A 24,981-nucleotide genomic window follows, 5' to 3' on the forward strand; every position below is an offset into this window, starting at 1 on the left:
TTATTGAGACCAGTTTTCCCATGTTGACCTTGAAGGCAGTAAATGCATCTTTTCTTTAAGAAATGGGCTATTTTGCATTAATTTGTTTTGCTATGTTTGAGATATAATAGTTTACAAGAATGCTGGCCTTTTGCCAATGTAGTCCCTCTAAATAGAATGAATTTCTCTTTTCTAAGACTGGAAGCCACCAAAGGGCACAGGTAACAATTTTGTGTTTGTATTTGCATTCCTGCCAGGGTCTCACAGCTGGTGCTACCCAAACATTTGTTGAAAAATGTGCCGAATGATAATAAAAACAACAGACAAATACTGTTTAGTTATATTATTTCAGTTAACTGACAATAACCCTACTGAGTATGTAGGCAATAAAGCAGCCCAATTCTCCAAGATATCAGGAGTAGGGAGAACAGCTAGTCTGAAGCTATTACATCCTTGAGCTAAGAATTTCTTCCCATTCCAGGAGAGCATCGGGACTTATCCCAACCTGCCTCACTGTCTGCTTCCCTCAATCAAGGGAAGTCCCTGGTACCCTCTCAGGGCCTCCCTCTTTATCCAGCCTCAAACCCCCAAATTGTTCATAAGTGCCCAAGGCTGAGCCAATGCTCACGTCTTCACCTTCCTCACAACCCCTTCCATCGGTCCCTCTGGGCTCGCTCCCCTGTCATCCACAAGCTCCCTGTATCCTCAATCTCTCCATAAACTTCCCTTCACCTCCTCGACTCAAACAAAACCTTGGCTATGTCTGAGGAAACTCATGCCTTCCCCCTGCAGCCCTCTCAAATGAAAGCCATCCCCACTCCTCACCCCCAAGTTCTTCAAGGCCTGTGTGCCTGATGTCTGACCATTACCCACCCCACTCCTGCTAGAGCCCCAGCCAGCTGAAAGCATCTATCTTATGGAACCATCAGCCTGACCATGTCTGCCCCCTCACTCTGACATCTTGGCTACTCCTCTCACCCACTGAGCTCCTGGCTCAAGCTTTCCCTCTCCATCCTCCCGATGCCATCATTCTCAGGGCCCGAGGCACAGAGGGCTGAAGTAGCTTGCCCAAGCTGTACAAACACTTGGCTGCCATTTGTCTTGTGTCTTTCAATAGTGTGGCTGAGAGGCGAGGCATTGGGAAGTTTGGTTTGGCTGTTTGCATGGCATTTAGCTGACTTTTTCTGGGAGCAAGACTTCCTTTTTTAAAATTTTATTGTATTATTTATTTTTGGCGGGGGTGGGGTAGGGCTCACCATGTGGCCTGCAGGATCTTAGTTCCTTGACCAGGGATCAATCTGTGCCCCCCTGCAGTGGAAGTGTGGAGTCCTAACCACTGGACCACTAGGGAAGTCCCAAGACTTTCTTAATGAAGGAAGCAACGCACTGGTTCCTATTCTAGACAGTCTCACTGTGGACAAGCACTTTGAATAACACTGCCTTAAAGGGTCCTAGGAACCCTGGGCTCATTGTACACAAAATATCCTCAGTGAAGTGAGTCTAAAGATTCCATGATAAATAAGCTATCAGGTAAGCATGTTAAAATTTTTACACGCTTCATTTCTCTGAGGTCAGTCAATTCTCTGCTTTTAACTTTGGAGACCCCAGTAAAAATACCTCAAACCCAACATGAATAACTAATAAAAAAAATAAATGAAAGCCCAGACTCTACCATAAATGGCTCCTTAGTTTTGGAGGAAAACTCAAAACAATAATTGATTTTTTAAAAAAAAATTTTATAAAAAAAGTATCTCTTTGAAATTCACCATGCCAAAAAAAAAAAAAAAAAAGGAGTATCTTGAAGAGGTGTAGGTGGTGTAGGAGCTATACCAACAAACTCATGTGGTCTGCAGACTGATCTATGTACGTTCACATAGTCAAAACAAAGGGTGTGATTAGATTATTGTGCAAAGAAATCTGCTGTGTGGAATTGGGGAGAAATTGATGACCAGCAATAATAATCGTGATGAGGGGCTAAAAACTGTCTGGATGTCTTTATCACTAATGGAATTTCCCAGAGTGGAAATTTGGTGCCCTTAGTCATTTGCTTCCTAAGTACCAGAACTGAGTAGATTTCTGGTTTTGTATTAGTATCACATTACAGCCACTGAAAAATGTATTTTGTCACAAAGTAGCTTCAGTAGTTTATGGAGATGCTTGCAGTTTCAGATGGTTTAAATCAAATTCCTGGTATCAATATCTCCCAGAAGTAAATATTCCATATTTACACATAGGCTATAGTATCAACCCATCTCTATATTCATTATTACTAAATCTAAAACTAACAAAACAAATAAATAAATACAACTCTACCCACTTAAGGTTGAAATCGGAAATATATCCTCCCACTTCCTCAGTAATGGGGTTTCATAGAGATCCTTGGCCTCCTGGACGCATCCTGCTCAGAACCTGGACATTTGAGACATTTATTGAGTCTCTAATATATGTCAAGTACTAAGTGACCTGCAGTTAAAAGGAAAGATATTTTAAAGTTGTGAGTAGGATGGTAAAAAGTAATATACCCCAGAAGATAATGTTGTGTATTAGGAGCAATCTTTCCGTTGCCCTACAGACCTAAATGTAGGGCCTGCCTCAATAGTTCCAATGCAAAGGACCAGATGCTATGATGGGAACAGAAGCTAAAGATCATTGAGGCTGACTCCCTCGTGTTTGACAGTCAGCCAGTGAGTCTCAGAGAGGTGAAATAACTTCCCCAGGACCACACAGCTAGAAGGAGACCAAGCTAGAACTCAGATCCCCTGACTCTCAGAAGAATGACCTTGCACTCTGTAACACAAACCCCATTTGAGACCGCAGGCAGTGAGCATTCCCTGACAGTAAAGTGATAACAGGTATTTCATTTAGTTAATTATCTCTTCAACTAGAAATACTTGAAACATTGACGTTTATCATCTGAAATGGACCAAGTATCTCATAATGAAGAATTTCATTAGAAAATGGCCAATAAACATAAAATATGAGTGCAAAAAGCGTGATGTCAAAACTATGAAAAATGCTTGAGCTTGATTTTAAATGCAATTAACAAAAGTTATTTACTAAATATCTTAATGTCTATTTCATAGGGGGCATATTGAAACAGGTTAAATCATCCACCTTGTAAAAATAAGTTTGTATGAAAGACAGGAACTATGCTTTTTGATTTCATCTATATTTTTATTAAGATATAAATTGGGACTAAATTGAAAATAAATGCAATTAAGACCAGAGATATAACCACACCAGGACAAGACAAAGCCAAATATTCGTAAATAATATTAATGATGAAATAAAACATAATAATACTGAGCCATTCTTAAGCACTTTTCAGCAAAAAATCTCAATGTGCATTACCATCGATTGATTTTTATATCCCTCTGCATGAGGTCAATAGTCACATTTATTTTACATATGACACCTCAATTAATTGACTACCTTGTGAGCAAGCCACTTATCCTTTTCCAAGTGCAATTTCCAATGAAATGAGGAAATACGGAGGGAAGAGAGGAGCCCTAACATGTGCTGATTGCTATTATGGGCCTGAAAATGTGCTGAGAGGTTTACAAGCAATATCAATCTTCATAGCTATCCAGTAGGGTATCCTTATTTCCATTTTCAGATTAAAGTAAAAAGAAGAGGATCATATGAGCTAAATAAGTCACCCAAGTTTGTACGATTGGTAACAGGCAGAGTTTAAGTTCTTTCCACTACAACACTCCACCTTTCCTTGGCCTTCTTACAACAGACAAAGTGTAAGAGAAAGTGAGCTTGACTTTGCCCACCTAGGGAGTCATGGGTCGACTTTCATCAACTTAGTTCAACAAACCTTTATTAAACACCTACTATAGCCTGGGCATTTTTCTGTGGCCTAGTATAAAGGATGCACAAAATAATCCCTTTTCTCAAGGAACTCACAACATAAAAGGGCAGAAAAACACATGCTTATACCTATCGTAACTTTTACTTGTACCTCTGCTTCATTCACAAAAGATTTCAGGTACTTTATGTGATCATGCAAAAGAAAGCAAAAACTTAAACAAGAACTGAAGTCAGAGAAAACGGAAAAGAAGGCTAAAACAAGATGTTAAGTAGAAATGCAAACATGCAGATTCTAAGGTTCCTCATGCTTATCAAGATTAAGTCATAAATTGATTCTGAGTTTCCTGGCAGACGAAGGCAGGAGGAAACGAAATAATTTATAAAATTTTGACTACCCGTAAGTAAGAACACAGATATGTCTTATGGTAAGTAAGATTCTTCACAGCATTTAGTTTTGAAAGGAATTTATGGAATGGATTTTACACAGGAGATCAATGTCCTTAACAATGTCTGTAAAGTAAATAGTGAGTTTCCTAAGAATATTTCTCATAGCAGAGCTCAATGAGAAATAAACATGACACAAAAGCCACCCTCAGTCAAATATGCACAGCGCTTATCATCGTAATGGCATAAAAAGCAATGTCTATGGGCTTATTCAAGAATGCTTTGGGCACTCTCTCTTGTGAGAGCACTGGAATCACAACTAACTGCTGAACAATCATCAACAGGAAAACACTGCAACTCACCAAACAGATACCCCACATCCAAAGACAAAGGAGAAGCCACAATGAGGCAGTAGGAGGGGCACAATCACAATAAAATCAAATCCCATAACTACTGGGTGGGTGACTCACAAAGTGGAGAACACTTATACCACAGAAGTCCACCCACTGGAGTGGAGGTTCTGAGCCCCACGTCATACCACAGAAGTCCACCCACTGGAGTGGAGGTTCTGAGCCCCACGTCAGGCTTCCCAAACTGGGGCTCCGGCAATGGGAGGAGGAATTCCTAGAGAATCAGACTTTAAAGGCTAGCGGGATTTGATTGCAGGACTTCGACAGGACTGGGGGAAACAGAGACTCCACTCTTGGAGGGCACACACAAAGTAGTGTGCACATCAGGACCCAGGGGAAGGAGCAGTGACCCCATAGGAGACTGAACCAGACCTACCTGCTAGTGTTGGAGGGTCTCCTGCAGAGGTGTGGGGTGGCTGTGTCTCACTGTGAGGACAAGGACACTGGCAGCAGAAGTTCTGGGAAGTACTTCTTGGTGTGAGCCCTCCCAGAGTCTGCCATTAGCCCCACCAAAGAGCCGGGTAGGTTCCAGTGTTGGGTCGCCTCAGGCCAAACAACGAACAGGGAGAAAACCCAGTCCCACCCATCAACAGACAAACAGATTAAAGTTTTACTGAGCTCTGCCCTCCAGAGCAACAGCCAGCTCTACCCACCACCAGTCCCTCCCATCAGGAAACTTGCACAAGCCTCTTAGATAACCTCATCCACCAGAGGGCAGACAGCAAAAGCAAGAAGAACTACAATCTTGCAGCCTGTGGAACAAAAACCACATTCACAGAAAGATAGACAAGATGAAAAGGCAGAGGACTATGTACCAGATGAAGGGCCAAGGTAAAACCCCAGAAAAACAACTAAATGAGTGGAGATAGGCAACCTTCCAGAAAAAGAATTCAGAATAGTGATAGTGAGGATGATCCAAGACCTCAGAAAAAGAATGGAGGCAAAGATCGAGAAGATGCAAGAAATGTTTAACAAAGACCTAGAAGAATTAAAGAACAAACACCTGAAATAATTAAAGAACAAACAAACAGAGATGAACAATACAAAAACTGAAATTAAAAATACACTAGAAGGAATCAATAGCAGAATAACTGAGGCAGAAGAATGGATAAGTGACCTGGAAGACAGACTGGTGGAATTCACTGCCACGGAACAGAATAGAGAAAAAAGAATGAAAAGAAATGAAGACAGCCTAAGAGACCTCTGGGACAACATTAAATGCACCAGCATTTGCATTATAGGAGTCCCAGAAGGAGAAGAGAGAGAGAAAGGACCCAAGAAAATATTTGAAGAGATTATAGTCAAAAACTTCCCTAACATGGGAAAGGAAATAGCCACCCATGTCCAGGGAGCACAGAGAGTCCCAGGCTGGATAAACCCAAGGAGAAACATGCTGAGACACATAGTAATCAAATTGACAAAAATTAAAGACAAAGAAAAGTTATTGAAAGCAGCAAGGGAAAAATGACAAATAACATACAAGGGAACTCTGATAAGGTTAACAGCTGATTTCTCAGCAGAAACTCTACAAGCCAGAAGGGAGTAGCATGACATATTTAAAGTGATGAAAGGGAAGGACGTACAACCAAGATTACTCTACCCGGCAAGGATCTCATTCAGATTCGACGAAGAAATGAAAAGCTTTACAGACAAGCAAAAGCTAAGAGAATTCAGCACCACCAAACCAGCTCTACAACAAATGCTAAAGGAACTTCTCTAAGTGGGAAACACAAAAGAAGAAAAGGACCTACAAAAACCAAACCCATAACAATTAAGAGAATGGTAATAGGAACATATATATTGATAATTACCTTAAATGTGAATGGATTAAATGCTCCAACAAAAAGACACAGGCTCACTTAATGGATACAAAAACAAGACCCATAGATATGCTGTCTACAAGAGACCCACTTCAGACCTAGGGACACATACAGACTGAAAGTGAGAGGATGGAGAAAGATATTCTATGCAAATGGAAATCAAAAGAAAGCTGGAGTAGCAATACTCATATCAGATAAAATAGAATTTAAAATAAAGAATGTTACAGGAGACAAGGAAGGACACTACATAATAATCAAGGGATCAATCCAAGAAGAAGATAAAAAAATTATAAATATATATGCACCAAACATAGGAACAACTCAATACATAAGGCAACTGCTAACAGCTATAAAAGAGGAAATCAACAGTAACAAAATAATAGTGGGGGACTTTAACACCTCACTTATACCAAAGGAAAGATCATCCAAACAGAAAATTAATAAGGAAACACAAGCTTTAAACAACACAATAGACCAGATAGATTTAATTGATATTTATAGGACATTCCATCCCAAAACAGCAGATTACACTTTCTTCTCAAGTGCACATGGAACATTCTCTAGGATAGATCACATCTTGGATCACAAATCAAGCCTCAGTAATTTAAGAACATTGAAATCACATCAAGCATCTTTTCTGACCACAGCGCTATGAGATTAGAAATAAATTACAGGGAAAAACCGTAAAAAACACAAACACATGGAGGCTAAACAATACATTACTAAATAACCAAGAGATCACTGGAGAAATCAAAGAGGAAATCAAAAATTACCTAGAGACAAATGATAACGAAAACACGATGATCCAAAACCTATCGGATACAGCAAAAGCAGTTCTAAGCGGGAAGTTTATAGCAATACAAGCCTACCTCAAGAAACAAGAAACATCTCAAATAAACAGTCTAAACTTACACCCAAAGGAACTAGAGAAAGAAGAACAAGCAAAACCCAAAGTTAGTAGAAGGAAAGAAATCATAAAGATCACAGCAGAAATAAATGAAAAAGAAACAAAGAAAACAATAGCAAAGATCAATAAAACTAAAAGACAGTTCTTTGAGAAGATAAACAAAATTAATAAAGCTTTAGCCAGACTCATCAAGAAAAAGAGGGAAAGGACTCAAATCAATAAAATTAGAAATGAAAAAGGAGAAGTTACAAGAGACACTGCAGAAATACAAACCATCCTAAGAGACTACTACAAGCAATTCTATGCCAATAAAATAGACAACCTGGTAGAAATGGACAAATTCTTAGAAAGCTATAACCTTCCAAGACTGAACCGAGAGGAAATAGAAAATATGAACAGACCAATCACAAGTAATGAAATTGAAACTGTGATTTAAAATCCTCCAACAAACAAAAGTCCAGGACCAGATGGCTTCAAGGGGAACTCTATCAAACATTTAGAGAAGAGCCAACACCCATCCTTCTCAAACTCTTCCAAGAAATTGCAGCGGAAGGAACACTCCCAAACTCATTCTATGAGGCCATCACCCTGATACCAAAACCAGACAAAGATACTACAAAAAAAGAAAATTACAGACCAATATCACTGTTGAATATAGATGCAAAAATCCTCAACAAAATACTAGCAATCAGAATCCAACAACACATTAAAAGGATCATACACCATGATCAATATTTATCCCAGGGATGCAAGGATTCTTCAATATATGCAAATCAACCAATGTGATACACCATATTAACAAACTGAAGGAGAAAAACCGTATGGTCATCTCATTAGATGCAGAGAAAGCTTTTGACAAAATTCAACACCAATTTATGATAAAAACTCTCCAGAAAGTGGGCATAGAGGGAACCTACCTCAACATAATAAAGGTCATATACGAAAAAGCCACAGCAAACATCATTCTCAATTGTGAAAAACTGAAAGCATTTCCTCTAACATCAGGAACAAAACAAGTATGTCCACTCTCGCCACTATCATTCTACATAGTTTTGGGCGTCCTAGCCACAGCAATCAGAGCCGAAAAAGAAATAAAAAGAATTCAAATTGGAAAAGAGAAGTAAAGCTGTCACTGTGTGCAGATGACATGATACTATACATAGAGAATCCTAAAGATGCCACCAGAAAAACTACAAAAGCTAATCAATGAATTTGGTAAAGTTGCGGGATACAAAATTAATGCACAGAAATCTCTTGCATTCCCATACACTAATGATGAAAATCTGAAAGAGAAATTAAGGAAACATTCCCATTTACCCTTGCAACAAAAAGAATAAAATACCTAGGAATAAACCTACCTACGGAGACAAACGACTTGTATGCAGAAAACTATAAGACACTGATGAAAGAAATTAAAGACGATACAAATAGATGGAGAGATATACCATGTTTTCGGATTGGGAGACTTAATATTGTGAAAATGACTCTACTACCCAAAGCAATCTACAGATTCAATGCAACCCCTATCAAATTACCAATGGCAATTTTTACAGAACTAGAACAAAAAATCTTAAAATTTCTATGGAGACACCAAAGACCCTGAAGAGCCAAAGCGGTCTTGAGGGAAGAAAAAGGCGCTGGAGGAATCAGACCCCCTGACTTCAGACTATACTACAAAGCTACTGTAATCAAGACAATATGGTACTGGCACCAAAACAGAAATATAGACCAATGGAACAGGATAGAAAGCCCAGAGATAAACCCACACACCTATAGTCAACTAATCTATGACAAAGGAGGCAAGGATATAAAATGGAGAAAAGACAGTCTCTTCAATAAGTGGTGCTGGGAAAACTGGACGGCTATATATAAAAGAATGAAATTAGAACACTCCTTAACACCATACACAAAAATAAACTCAAAATGGATTAGAGACCTAAATGTAAGACTGGACACTATAAAACTCTTAGAGGAAAACACAGGAAGAACACTCTTTGACATAAATCACAGCAAGATCTTTTTTGATCCACCTCCTAGAGTAATGGAAATAAAAACAAAAATAAACAAATGGGACCTAATGAAACTTCAAAACTTTTGCACAGCAAAGGAAACCATAAACAAGATGAAAAGACAACCCTCATAATGGGAGAATATATTTGCAAATGAATCAGCAAACAAAGGATTAATCTCCAAAATATATAAACAGCTCATGCAGCTCAATATTAAAAAAACAAACAATCCAATCCAAAAATGGGCAGAAGACATAAATAGACATTTCTCCAAAGAAGACATATGGATGGCCAAGAAGCACATGAAAAGCTGCTCAACATCACTAATTATTAGAGAAATGCAAATCAAAACTACAGTGAGGTATCACCTCACACCAGTTAGAATGGGCATCATCAGAAAATCTACAAACAACAAAAGCTGGAGAGGGTGTGGAGAAAAGGGAACCCTCTTGTACTGTTGGTGGGAATGTAAATTGATACAGCCACTATGGAGAACAGTATAGAGGTTCCTTAAAAAACTAAAAACAGAACTACCATATGACCCAGCAATTCCACTACTGGGCATATACCCAGAGAAAACCATAATTCAAAAAGACACATGCACCCCAATGTTCATTGCAGCACTATTTACAATAGTCAGGTCATGGAAGCAACCTAAATCCTCATCGACAGACGAACAGATAAAGAAGTGGTGGTATATATATACAATGGAATATTACTCAGCCATAAAAGGAATGCAATTGGGTCATTTGTAGAGACGTGGATGGATCTAGAGACTGTCATACAAAGTGAAGTAAGTCAGAAAAAAAAAAACAAATATCATGTATTAATGCATATATGTGAAACCTAGAAAAATGGTACAGATGAACTGGTTTGCAAGGCAGAAATAGAGACACAGATGTAGAGAAAAAACGTATGGACATCAAGGGGGGAAAGTGGCGGGGGTGTGTGATGAATTGGGAGATTGGTATTGACATATATACACTAATATATATAAAATGCATAACTAATAAGAACCTGCTGTATAAAAAAGTAAATAAAATAAAATGCAAAAATTAAAAAGAAAAAAAAGAATGCTTTAGGGATGGGGTTAAAGAATAGATGTAATTTCCCACACCCACTACTGGGTCTAGAACATATTAGGCAATCAATAGTATTTTATGAATAAATAATAACATAAACATGAAAAAATAGATGAGTGGTTGAACAAGGGATGAGAATGGTGGGAAGGAGGGCATTTAAAGTGGGGGAAGAGAAAAAGCAAGGATGAAGAGGAGGAAAAGTCCAGATTATCATACCAAGTTTAGTTGGAGAAAGACAAATATCATATGATATCACTTATATGTGGAATCCAAAAAAATATGATACAAATGAACTTATTTACAAAACAGAAACAGACTCACAGGCACAGAAAACAAGCTTATGGTTACCAAAGGAGAATAGGGGGGTGGGGAGAGGGATAAATTAGGAGTTTGGGATTAACGTATACACATTACTATATATAGAATAGATAAACAATAAACAGCAAGGACCTACTGTACAGCACAGGGAACCATATTCAATATCCTGTAATAACCTATAATGGAAAATAATCTGAAAAAGAACATGTATATGTATATAACTGAATCACTTTGCTGTACACCTGAAACTCACACAACATTGTAAATCAACTATACTTCAATAAAAATTTTAAAAAAGAAACTCTGATTTATATTGTTTTTTCCTAAAGAGAAAAAGCAGGCAATACTCAGTAAAAGGAGGACAAGGTTGGACCATAGAGGGCCCTGAACACCTCACTAAGTAGTTTAAACAATCTCGGGCACTAGTAAGTATGGACTCAGACAAATGCTTCACTGCTATTTTGCCTTCATTTCATCATCTTTAAATGAAGGAGTTTAGACTAAACAGCATTTCAGATCTGCTCTAGCACACACGCAGTTCCATAATAGGTGAGCCCGTAGCTTGGTTCTGTATGTAAGTCTTATGTAGAAGACTTTTGAGCATGGAAGAAAAGTGACGAGGACAAATTAGATTATTCTGGCAGTGATCAAACTGGAGGCAGAGAAGCCAGTTCTGATATAACTTAGACCTCGCTCTCACAGAGGCCTGTGCTGAGCAGAGAGCGGGCTCCAGCAGTCACTCATCCATCTTTCCTCTCCAGCCCCTTGCCCATCGAATGCACACAGCTCAAGGTGACAGACTCCAGGGAAGCTGAGGTCAAGTCCGTGACCCTGAAGGGAACAGAGGATGTCACCAAGGACTAATCCTGATGTTTTCAGGGAAAGACAGAGAACAAGGTGCAATAGAACAAGACCCAAATGGACAAATGAGAGAGGCAGGAGAAAGGGCCAGGGATGAGCATGAGGAGAGCAGAAGGCAGACTTCTGGGGGCAGAGGACACAGCACTGGGCCACAGAAAGAGGAAGTGGACTTTCAGGGATTCCCAAGGGTCCCAGTAGGAGCCTTTGGACTAAACCGTGCATTGGGTCCAGTGATGGACAAGATAAGACTCTTGCAAGGTGACTTTGCATTGAAGGAAGGGCACCAGGTACTTACTTGGATGCCCCATACAACATCCAACAGCAGCAAAGGACCCTTTCCTCTTAACCCAAATATTAATACCCTATGTTGAATGAGAACAGAGCAGCTATGGAGAGAAAGGCAGGATTGGGCTTAATCTAACCTGAACATCACATCAGATAAAAGACTTGAGTTATTTGAAGTTAAAATTCCCAAAAGTTCTTGTAGAAAACAGCCAGGGAGGGGGAAAGCCCCAGAAATCTTTCAAGCTGTTAGACTGAAGGGAACACCACACTTCAAAATACACATACGGCACATCCTTCGCTTTGACAGCCCCTAACAGACAAAATTATATCTGTTCTACACACTGGCATGTGGTAGAATTGGATTGATTTGCCCTGACAGCCCTCCCTGCTGGAACAATACTTGTCAGTCAGCCCCGGCAATGTTTGTATTTTCAAGAATAATTATGCAGAGTGATTGTACAAGATCCTGGCAGGTGGGCCAGACAGGCTTAGCTGTCTACCTCTCCGACACTGTGTCCCTGAGGCCGAGGATGGAAAACACCCCTTTAACGTCCTGCTTCCCCCCTCCCAAGCTGTGTGCATCAACCTCCATTTGAGAGTTCTATGCTGATGTCTGTTTTATCATTTGGGATCCTCCACTCCCATGCCCTCCAAACAGAAACCTTCCTTCCTTCAATAATTTCAACTGGTAGCCACTATGTCTTCCTAATTGACTTCTTCAAGTCAGCTGGCCTTAACCAACGCACATCTGAATGAATGCTCCATTGTGAAAGAAATGTTTTGTCTTTGGTGGAGATAATTCACATAACACACACACACACACACACACACACACACACACACACACACACACATACACACACCAGTGTGCATTCAGGGGCTTTCCTAGCCTGTGTCTTAATTGTGAATAGTTTGCCCCAGCATAAATATATTGAGTCTCTTTTCTGTGCACACACTCTAGTGAAGGTAAGAGAAATGCAGATATAATGAAAATGGGATCAGAATGCGATAAACGGTAATGAGAGGGGCCAGCCAAGTGCTCTGTAAGTGAGGCCATTCAGGAAAGGCTCTGTGGAGTCATTGAGCCAATTCTAGAAAAGCAAGTTAGAGTCTTTATGAAGAAAGCTCTGAACACAAGAGAACGGGGCAAGTGCTTAGCCTAAGAAGCAGTGGGGAGCCAGTGGGCACTTCATGAGGTCCGGAGTTCTGTGCCAGGTTCCCAGGCTGCCTCACATGGCTGTAGACTCTGCCCCAATTCCACAGAAAGGCAATGCTCAGTAGAGCTCACAACCAATGATATGTGGTGAATGAAAGAGACAGGATCACAGACAAGATTTTTGGTTGCATCCCAAGAGTTTTCCATCTCTGGATGGATTTCTGTCCAATTGATATGTCAAGCAGAGTACTATGCTATTTCCTGTTCAATATGATTATTTGAGAACTCATATTTTCAAAGGTAGGACTAATGTTTGTTTTCCTTAAAGGATTTTGCAATATTTTCAGCATCTTTCAACCCAACATACCTTTTTTTTTTCCTCTTCATTTCACCATTTAAGCACCTATGTGTAAAGAATTGTGTTTGATGCTGTGGAAGGTTCAAGGGTGAATAAGGGCAACAGGAAGCCAGTGTTCATTAATTGCACATCTGCTGCGTGAGAGGTATCATGTCAAGCATTGTACATACAATCTTTTATTCAGACATCCTTCTGCACCTAAGAAGAGACATCACTGACTCCATTTGGGGAATGGAATAAGTAAGTCTTGGAGATGTTAAGTAATTTGCCCAAAGCCACACAAGCTGGAAAGTGGCCAAGGCAAGCTAGAAATGGCTTCAAAACCAAGCAGTCTCACACAGTAGAACACAAATCTTTCCCCTAAAGGAACTGTAGTCTAATAGGGAGATGAGACACAAAGTACACAAATAACAGTTGTAAAAAGAAGAATGTAAAACCCACCATGACAGATGTTAGAAATACAGGGTTGAGGGTGTTCAGAAGAAAAACATTCTTTGAATACAGGGTTTGGGGTTGGAGGGTGTCATTTGAATTTTCCCTTGTAAGTTGAGCAGGGCTTGAAATGTTGGTTGGAAGAGAAGGGCATTGTTGAATGTAATGAATTATGACATTTTCAAATTGTCAAGATGTCACTGACTTGATCATGTACTGGACCTTCATGTTAAGACATACCTGCATTAAAGTCCAAAATCTGAAACCTATTTAGGTTGAACCAAATGCAATTTCCATTTGTGCAGGCCCAAATGAGACAAATATCAGCTATTTCATGTGGCTTAACATTAGGTTGTATCTTTACAAACAGAAACTCTGAATATTAGAAAATACATATCTTTTAATGTTCAAAAAAACATAAAGGAAAGCAATACATGCGCATGGTAACAAACCACGAGCCTTAAGATAGAAAGAAGTTGTACCCTTCCATACTCATCCCTGTCCTTGGTCCTACTCTCCTGGGCAACCAATACAATACAATTTAGATTTTGGTTTTCAAGTGGTGAGCTCCATAACTCTAATTAATATGGTATACCTCTTGTTCCTGTTTTCTCAATTTAAGACACTTATTGATTCTCCACTATATAAGAGGAGGATTTTGCTTGCACTGTCTCCCACCTCCACCCAATAACTGGGTGCTGTATTAGTTTTTAGTTCTTCCATTGATTATCTATTATGCTATACCTCTATTTCAGCCAGTATCCTGACACTCTTCTGTATATGATGAGCATATTAGCACCCCTATCTTCCCTCTACCCCACTCACATATTGAGGTATATTCTTTGAGCTTGACCTACAACTGTGTCAATATTATTGTTATATACATTCCATTCCCAATATGATACAATTAAGTGTCTTATGCTTCTAAAAATTGAACAGCAATAAACAGAATTTATGTGAATATGACCAGCTTAATACTGTATACTACAAGGCTAAGTGGGTACCAGGACTGCATTCGCTTTTCATGCCTAATGTCATGCAGAGAACTTCTGAGCCACTTGAAGGAGGATGTTCATAGCATCAAGATCAAAAGACCTCTCTTTCTTAAGCATCAAGATTGTTACAGCATCAAATTCAGGCAGACAGATTTTTCATTTCTCCTGCTGGCACTCAGTGGACCTCTCAATTTGAGGTCCATGGTGCTTCTTCAACACTGAGGAGTCATCTTTGTTTTTTTCTTTGATAATTTTCTCCCTGCCATTTTTCTCAGTTCTCATCATTATCTGGAAATCTTAATAATCATATGTCGCCTCTCATGATACAATTGAATTGTATGAATTCTCTCTCATGAGTTGGTTATCTATTTCTCTTCTTCTCCAGCACTATTTCTGCCTTTTTGCTCTTTATTTTGGAAAATGTTCTTGCCTTTCAGACCTGTGACTGAAACTTTTACTTCTACCACCATATATTTAATTTTTATGAGTTCCTTATCCTACAATTCCTTTTTCCTAGCTACTTAACTTTGATTTATGTGCATAAAATCTCAGATCAGAGAACACTTTTTTCTTTTAAATTTTCTTACACTCCTAAAAATTTTCTTTTCCCTCCAAGTCATTTATTCTCTTTGTATCTTCTCTTTCAGGTGCTTATTGTCCTTACATGTAGAGTGGATCTTGAATTCTATTTGTATTGAAGAAAGAAAGACTGGATAGCTAATAAGGGTTTCCTGGGCTCTTATGTCAGTATTTCTGATTTCAGGTGGGAAGTTTGGTTAGGAATTGGGTCATTGGTAGAACACATAGATAGGAAGGGCTTGCTTTAGGGTGAATAGGCAGAGAATGGACCATTCAGCTGGAGTATAAACATGCCAGAGTAAAGAGAACAGTACTCTGTTCTCCCATACCCATACTAATATTAGCCCTCATCCTCTAGGACAATCAGGCAATTTCTGCACAGAAGTTTTTTAGATTTTTTTTTTTTTTTTTGGTATGAGGATAAATAATGGGCTATCTGCTTCTCTGCCCAGTTGGAGGTGGGAGTGCATACCACTCATGCAGTGCCTCCCTTGTTTTAAGCCTTTTCCCACTGCTTCCTTGTTGAAACTGCTGCATGCACATGATGGCCCCAAGCCTGCAACCATTCCAGGTTCCACCAAACAGGGCACTCCTGCCTCCACTGCAGACCCCCATAGCATATTCTGAGCTGAAGATTCTTCCACTATGTTTCATGCATCAACATGGCAACCAGGCACCACCTCTTTTTCAGAAATCTACTGAAAAATCTTAGCCATTAAAGCCTCAGCCTCTGCTTCACTGTTATGAATAAGAGGCAACAGATATGTTCCGCTCAGCAATCTGGATGGAATGTCTTCAATACCTTACTAGGGAAGTGTTCCTTGGAGTCTCCACACAGATGGAATGTTCTCCAAGAGCTCAACCAGGGTGCCTGAGGACTTTGAATAACCTATTCATTTCACAAATGAGAACAACAAGGCACAGTAAAAGTGCTAATTTCCCAGAGCTGAGCCAGGACCCACCATTTGCTTGCCCTCAAATCCAGTGCCATTTTCATTATACCATGATATTTCTCATTATAGATATTTATCAACCAAACACAACACATAGTTCAAACGTGTAAGAAGAGGGGAAGGCAGGGAAGATAAAGGCTGTATGAAGTCAGCAGAATATTGCTATAGCCTGTCCTCAGAAGTCACATCACCCTTCCTCTGCAGCTACCAGATTTATCTCTCTTGTCCTCTGCCTATTCACACGCTCCATCTTCGATGAGCTGCAAAACCTTGGGTGTGAACTCACAACAAGAAGCATGGTGTTGAAGGCAGTTTATGAGCTGAGGGCAGATTTATAACGTGAGGCTCGTGGTGCTTGGGTTTCCTTCCTTTCTGTCTTGGGATAAGGATGTATTTTTTGTGATTCTGTCAACTGGAACACTTCCAAACTTTACAGTCGATGCTACAAACTCGGTTTTTGGAGAACAGTTATAAAAAGTGCACAGTTATGCTACAGTACCTAATCACACTGCTTTAGAGAGGAAAGGGCCATTCCTATCCATTGGGCTTGGGGTACTGCTGGGGATCCTGTAGAGGGTCAGACAAATCTGGCTCCTGCTATGGTTCCCCAAGTTTTATAATGAAGTCCCTTCTAGAAATTGTCTTTTCCTGAGAGAGTTTCAATGCAACTATTACAAAGGGAACTACTTATGCTGGGTGATTAAAAATTATGTTGTTATATGTTAATATGAACCATTTACAGCTGGGATTAGTTTAGTCTAAATTATTAAAATGGCATCAAATATTCAGAGTAGATTATATCAAATTCATTCGAGAAAACAATGGGACCAAACAAGGGATTAATTTCTAAAATACACAAACAGCTCATACAGCTCAATGTCAAAAAAAACAAAACCTAATCAAAAATGGGCAGAAGACCTAAAATGACATTTCTCCAAAGGAGACATACAGATGGCCAACAGGCACATGAAAAGATGCTCAACACTGTTAATTATTAGAGAAATGCAAATCAAAACCACAATGAGGTATCACCTCACACCAGTGAGAATGGCCATCATCAAAAAATCTACAAATAATAAATTCTGGTGAGGATGTGGAGAAAAGGGAACCCTCCCATACTGTTGATGGGAATGTAAATTGGTGGAGCCACTATGGAAAACAGCATGAAGTTTCCTTAAAAAACTAAAAACAGAGTTACCACATGATCCAGCAATCCCACTCCTGGGCATATATCTGGAAAAGAGGAAAACTCTAACTCAAAAAGGTACACACGCCCCATTGTTCATAGCAGCACTACTTACAACAGCCAAGACATGGAAGATGAATGGGTAAAGGTGTGGTATATAGACACAATGGAATAGTACTCAGCCGTAAAAGAAAGAATGAAATAATGCCATTTGAAGCAATCTGGATGCACCTAGAGATTATCATGTTAAGTGAAGTCAGTCACACTGAGAAAGAAAAGTATCCTATGATACCACTTACATGTGGAATCTAAAAGAAAATGATACAAATGAACATATTTACAAAACAGAAACAGACTCACAGAGAACAAACTTACGGTTACCAAGGGGGAAAGGGGTGGGAGATAAATTGGGAGTTTGGGATTAACAGATACATGCTATGATATATAAAATAGATAAACAATAAGGGCCTACTGTACAGCAGATGGAACCATACTCAATATCTTACAATAATACCTATAATGGAAAAGAATCTGGAAAAGGATATATATATGTATATAACTGAATCACTTTGCTGTACACCTGAAACTAACACAACATTGTAAATCGGCTATATTTCAATTAAAAAAATAAATAAGAAAAATATTGGATTGCCCAAAAAGTTGGTTCCGGTTTTCCCATTCCATCTTAGGGAAAAACCCAAACGAACTTTTGGGCCAACCCCATACAATAAAAAGAAGCAGCCAGTGTTAGATCATATGGTGTGCTGAAGTTGAGGCAACAGTCAGCTGATGGCAATCTGTCTCTATGGGTGTGGCTAAACAATGTCCAGCCCTGCCTTGTAACTCCACCTGGGGCCTGAGTGGACAGGCCTCCAGGGAGAACCTGATTCCTCAGGAGGGCTGATATCTGCCTGGGGTTGAACTGACAGTTAGGACCTAACATGGGACTCAGGCCACTTACCTGATCCAGGCTCCTCCACCTTAAAATACCTGAGTGAACCAAAAGGATTTGGAAGGAACAATAAAATGTTCTTAACTTTTGTCCCCCGCCCCTTATGAATTTGCATATGATTATAATGAACTGAACAGGAGTGAGATCAGTACAAGCCCAGATGAAAACACTATAACTATGCAAGAACCAATGAAGGCCCAGGAGGAAAATGTCCACTGAGGAAGAAAAGTGAAAAACGAGGAGGAAAGTGTCCCATGGGCAGGGCCCAGGGTAATGATGGGGCCAGCAGTGAGTGAAAATGACCACAATTTGCAGGCAGGGATTAAGAGGCAGAAAGGAAGTCTCAGTCCAATTGTTGCTAATAACTAACTACGTAAGTCACAGCAATTCACTTAATGTATCTGTTGATTCCTCTCCTCTCACTGTAAAATGCGAATAGAAATACCTGACCCCTGCATCCTAGAGAGAACAAAATGGTATTCTAAATAAAAAGCATTCTGAAAAGTAAAATGTACTATAAATGTTACATGGTGTGACCACTGCTATAGAGCAATTTGGTGCTCAAGATTATACAGTGCCTTACAGATACATTTTATTGGTTCAATTGAACATTAAATATTATAGACAAACTACAATACTAATGGTGCCTTCTGCTCTCGGAACACTTTAAAGCTTATAAAGTACTCTCACGTATTATTTTATTTGAGCATGAAAATAGCTCTGTGAAATGGGCTATGAACATTTCCCAAGTTCCATTTCACAGTTGAGGAAGCAGAGGCTCAGAGAGGCTGAGGGGCTCATCCAAGGTTGCACAGCTGGACAGTTATAGAACTAGACACCAAGCTTGGCCTTTTGATTCCAAGTTTGATATTCTTTACACCAAAGTGGCATAGTAGGGATTCTGGAGACTACGAATGACAAAAGTAAAAAAAAATTCATTATGGAGATAAGACTTGTAGATATGATGCTAAGATCAATGCAAGATACTCGTGCAAAAATAGTGCCAGGCATTTGTCTACTAGACAGATATGAACTCAAGAAAGGAGAAATTAATGTGGATGGGTAATCACAGGAAAGGCTTCACATATTAAAAAAGGTCTGGGTTTTCATGTGAAAAATGGATTTCTTTGAATAGTTGGAGTTAAAGGAGAAGAAGCGAAAGCATGAAGTCAGGATGGTGGGAATAAGATTGCTCTGTTTAACCAGGGGTATAGTAAGAGGTGGTGGGATAGAAGTTTTAATAGAAGTTTTGATAGGTTAAATGGGACAAGATCATAGAGAGCCTGAAGGTTAGATGAAGGGGTCTAGCTTTGATCCTATAAGCAGAATGGAGTTATTGTAGGTTCCTGAACAAGGGAGTGGCATTATATATGTAGTATACTGTCTGGTAGGAATATGCACAGTGTATTAAGTGCACCCAGAAGCACAGAGAGTAACTAGAAGATTGTTGCATTAATAACAGCATAGTCATGAAGTCCCTGTGTCACAGTGGTGGCAATGAAAATAAAAGGAAAGCTACAAATCCTAAGAGTCAAGTCATTGGATAATCAGAGCAAGAGAATTACTCACTCAGCTACCACACTCCAAATGACTCTCAGAAACATCAATAGTTTTCTTAATCATATTTTCCCTTAACCATGCTGCCAAATTAAGTGACCCAGAGTTGCCAAAACAAAGAGTTCATTAAAAATCTCTGGAATTTGTCTAAAATGTTCTTTAATTCACCCCTTGGTCTTCTTTCCAAGAAGACTTCTCAGAAGTGAAACGATTGTATACACACATAAACATCACTAGAGTCACCTTCAGACCTTCCCAATGCTCTTAACTCTGTATTCATATCATATGAATCCCTGCATCTAATGTCAGAAGATGTTGTCGTGTCACCTTTCATTGGATCCATACCATCTCCAAAGAGGTGACGTGAAGATGGGGAGAAGAAGCAGAGGCAAAGAAGCCCCAAGTGCCAAGTGTGGAGCAGAGAAGGAGGAGAAGGGCAGGAAGATGTGGACCAGTATGGTATTGTGGATGGAGAGCCTGGATCTTAATAACTTGGCTGCTTGGTCCAGCCTGAACTCAGTGCCTGAGTCTGCCTTTTCAACACTTACCTGAACCCTGACCCAAAGCAAAGAGGTTAAGGATTGAAATTGGTCCCCTTTCTTTGGTTGGCAGGTGGGTTCATAGACATGGTCTGATTTGAACAGCCTCCGTTTTCCTAAGTGAATTTTAATAAAGACATACTTTCCCTTTAAATTTCAACAGCTCTGCTGTGTTTTCCATTCCCTCTTCATTTCAGCGTGTGGGCATCACACACACACACACACGCACGCACACACACACAGACACCTCGCACGCTGCACCGACAGCTGCTTGCCAGTCAATGAAGTCACGTTACTCTGTCATGAGGACGTGTGAAATCAGCCGTCTCCCGGGAGGTGGGCGGAGGCATGCACGATGCAATCAATGTAAACAGGATTTTTCTGTCTCCTGCGCCTGTTTTGTTGGCTCATTGAGCAGAGAAGTGAACAAGCTTCACTGGGTGCAGAACTGTATCTAGGAAAAACCTTTTCTTTTTATTGCCATTGTATGTGATAATGACTTCAGGAGACTGTCACCTTTAGATTCACACTGGTTGGATGAAACAGGCTCCCTGCTTTCAGAAAAATCCAACAGAATTGACCTCTTTTTCCCATGAAAATGTCAACAGCAACATACAACCCTCACACCCTAGGCAGGCATACCAGAGCCCCTCCAATGGCCCCAAAGCTGTGGACAAGCTCCATCACTGCCATGGTAGCTTCAGCACCTCAAAGCATCTCCCTTAGTGCTGATGATCACAATGCTCCATGCCAGGCAGTTGTCACTGCTGCCAAGGATCTGTCAGCCCCGGCGCTCCCCTGGCTGCACGCATATTCATGGCTTATTCCAGCAGAATAATCTCCATCCCAGACTCCAGCAACCCAGACATGGATGACTTAAACCAAGTACCTGAGAGCTTAATTCTATTATTCCATAGGGATTTTGTACTCCATGGCAAGAACTTATGAAAGACAGATGTTTATTTTGGGTCAAACACACTTACATAATGCCTGATGGTGTGCAAATAATGGTTTGTCTCACCTGACATTGTTAGACTACCTACAAGGACTTCCCTGCCCCCAGAGTTAAACCTCTATCTAAAACCAACCAAAGCCAACAAGCAGGCTTCATTGTTCAAATAAGAAGTGTACAGTGGGAGAAATCTCCAGGACACTGGGATAGGATGAGACCCTGGATGGCTAATTAACAGGACCAGGGAAGGGAGTGTGACAGAGTCTGACACACAAGTGAGCTGGCAACCCTAACTAATTAGCAACAATTAATTTTACAGTAGGAGCAAGAACACATGTATTATGTTCTATAAAAGCTTAATAGATGTCACCATAAATCACTCTCATCTCTCCCCTGAAACTGAACTTGCAAGTAGGCTGCCTTGAAATCTTCAGGAATGAACAATACAGAGCTGCCTGCTATCTCTTGGATCTTAATATGAAAGCAAGACAGCTTTTGCTCTGCTACTTGGCCCTTGACAAATCTCAGCTGTTGTAACTGAGGTTGGCATCAGTAGGCTCCACTGTACCCCAGCCCTGAACCAATTCTGATTAAGGAAGGCAAGAAATGATCAGCCCGAGTTCCTGGTAGGGTCTGGGATCCATAGTGCTACCCTAGTTGGATGTCCAGTGTTCCCAAAAGGAGCTTCCTGCCTGAGACAGAGAACAGATTTCTTCATTTATGTCTCCTCCTATCGATTGGAAGTACCTGTGTGGAACATTATGTTGAAAGGATTGGGGCTTAGTGGGAAAGAGTGCCAGGAGCAACTAGTAATGTCTGCTAGGCACTAGGATTAGAAGCACTGTGGTTTTGTTTGTTCTGTTTTGTTTTAATTTTCCACCATTTTTTTAAATTGTGGTAAAATACGTATAACATAAAATGTATCATTTTGAAGTGTACAATTTAGTGGCATTAACTGCATTCATAATTCTGTGCAACCATCACTACTATCATTTTTTAAAAATTTTATTGGAGTATAGTTGCTTTACAATGTTGTGCTAGTTTCTTGCTGTACAGCAAAGTGAATCAGTCATACATATACATATATCCACTCGTTTTTAGATTTCCTTCCCATTTAGGTCACCACAGAGCACTGAGTAGAGTTCCCTGTGCTATACAGTAGGTTCTCATTAGTTATCTATTTTATACATAGTAGCATCACTACTATCTAGTTCCAGAATTTTCCCATCACCCCAAGTGGAAACCCTGAACCTATTAAGCACTCACTTCCCATTTCCCCCTCCCCTCAGCCCCTGGAAACTACTAATCTCTTTTCTGTCTCTATGGATTTGCTTATTCTGGAAATTTCATATGGATAGAATCATACAATATGTGTCCTTTGTGTCTGGCATCTTTTCACTTAATGTTTTCAAGGTTCGTGTTGTAGTAGGTATCAGCACTCTTGTTTTGATCACCTTGACCTTTGATCACCAAAGTCCTATCTTTGGTGAGTACTCTTCTTCAGTTTCCTAAACAGCATCTCAGTTCTCATTTGAGTCATGAACCCACGTTGAACCCCAGCCAAGTCTTTCTAGGTCTCTTTGTCAAATGCTTGCACTTTATTTTTCATCCTCCCAGGCCCCTGGTGGAACTCTATTCTGAGAGGGCAAAGTAACTGAAACTGGGACTCTGTTGTTTGTTACATGGCTCTTGATGCCATGATCCAGCAACCAGACTGGACTCCCTTGGAATGGAGGCAGACCTGACCCATTCTTCAGGGCACTGTACATTGCTTTCTCAAGACTGATAGATTTCAAATGCCAGACTTTAGCCAGGTGAATTCCCCCAGTCCTGAATCTATATTGGAGCAGTTTTATTAATTTTTCAGAAAGCTAAACAGAAAATGTGGAATATAGAGTGGTAAATTAAAATGTGAGAGATGTGACCTCTGCTTCTAGGAAGACAAAGTAGGTATACTTTTCTCAGTGAAATATTTCTCAATGTTTCCCACTAAGTACCATTGAGAAACATTTTCTCAATGTTTCCCACTAAGTACCATTAAGGACCCTTAACAATGTATATTAAGCAAACATAAGAATACTCTAAAAGGTGGAGAAAAGAAGGAATGATGATTGAAATTTCGCAAATCTAGCAAAAGACATAAACTTAAAGATTCAAGAAGTTAACCCCAAACAGGGTAAACCCAAAGAAATATACACTACGAAGATTTTAGTCAAACTTCTGAAAACTAAAGACAAAGAAAAAATTCTTAAGTGTAGTGAGAGAGAAATGATACCTTATCTGTAAGGGAAAAACTATTTGAATGGTGGTGGATTTCTCATATGAAACCATGGAGACCAGAAGAAAAGTAGCCTGACCTTATTCAAGTGATCAAAAAAAGTTAAGTACTGTCAACTCAGAATCCTATGTCCAGTGAAAATATCCATCAAGAACAAGGAAAGAGTACTAGGGCACCTACCAGATGCTGGTGGGGGACCTCGACACCCAAGGGGACAGGAGGAACCCCAGAGGGACTGGGTAGGACATGGTGGGGAGCGAGGGGGGAGGAGAAGTGGAAGCCAGATGGGACTGGTGAACCTGAGGGGTGGCTGGGGGATAGGAGAGGTTCCCACATCTGGAGGATCCGGGGGAACATAGCTAGCATTTCTCCCAATCACTCAGGCCCCAGGAAGCCTGCTGGGGTCCTGGGCCTGGTCCTCTGCCCTCCAGGGCCCCCTCCAGCCACATGGGTCCTAGAGGCATGGGAGGGAGGGTGGGGGGAAGAAGAGTAGAGGCCAACGGGGAGTGACCCTCTGGGATCCGAGGATGGGGAGGAATGTGGCTAGAGTTTCCCCCTCCCACTCAGGCCCCAGTGAGCCTACTGAGGCCCCAGGCCTGATCATCCACACTCTGAGGCTGGAGGCACTCCAGGGGCCTTCTGGCCACCCTAAGCCTAAGCCCCGCAGCCCCACCCCTACCCCCCAGGGCCTTTTCTGGCTGTGTGGGTCCTAAGCCTAGACCCGCCCCCACCTAAACCCCACCACCACCTAAGCCTGTGCCCGCCTAAGCTCTGCCCCCACAGCCAAGGCTTTTCTGGCCTTTTTTTTTTCTCTTTCCTATCACAAGTAATGAATTGAAACTGTAATTAAAAATCTTCCAACCAATGTCCAGGACCAGATGGTTTCACAGGTGAATTCTATCAAAACATTTAGAGAAGAGCTAACACCTATCTTGCTCAAACTCTTCCAAAAAATTGCAGAGGGAGGAACATTCCCAAATTCATTCTACAAGGCCACCATCACGCTGATACCAAAACCAAAGATATCACAAAACAAAGAAAATTACAGACCAATATCACGGATGAACACAGACGAAAAAATCCTCAACAAAATACTAGCAAACAGATTCCAACAACATATTAAAAGGATCATCCACCATGATCAAGTGGGATTTGTCCCAGGAATGCAAGCAT

General features: G+C 40.4%; 1 protein-coding gene across 1 annotated transcript in view; it reads right to left on the reverse strand.

Moving 5' to 3' along the window:
• LOC149748918 (BDNF/NT-3 growth factors receptor) overlaps positions 1–24,981 on the reverse strand; it is a 166,107-nt gene that overhangs the window by 92,326 nt on the left and 48,800 nt on the right. The gene's annotated exons all lie outside the window — the stretch shown is intronic.

This window comes from Delphinapterus leucas, chromosome 6 (genome assembly GCF_059928025.1).
Source record: "Delphinapterus leucas isolate spDelLeu-1000000601 "Yukka" chromosome 6, BTC_Dleu_Yukka2, whole genome shotgun sequence".
Classification (NCBI taxonomy): domain Eukaryota; kingdom Metazoa; phylum Chordata; class Mammalia; order Artiodactyla; family Monodontidae; genus Delphinapterus; species Delphinapterus leucas.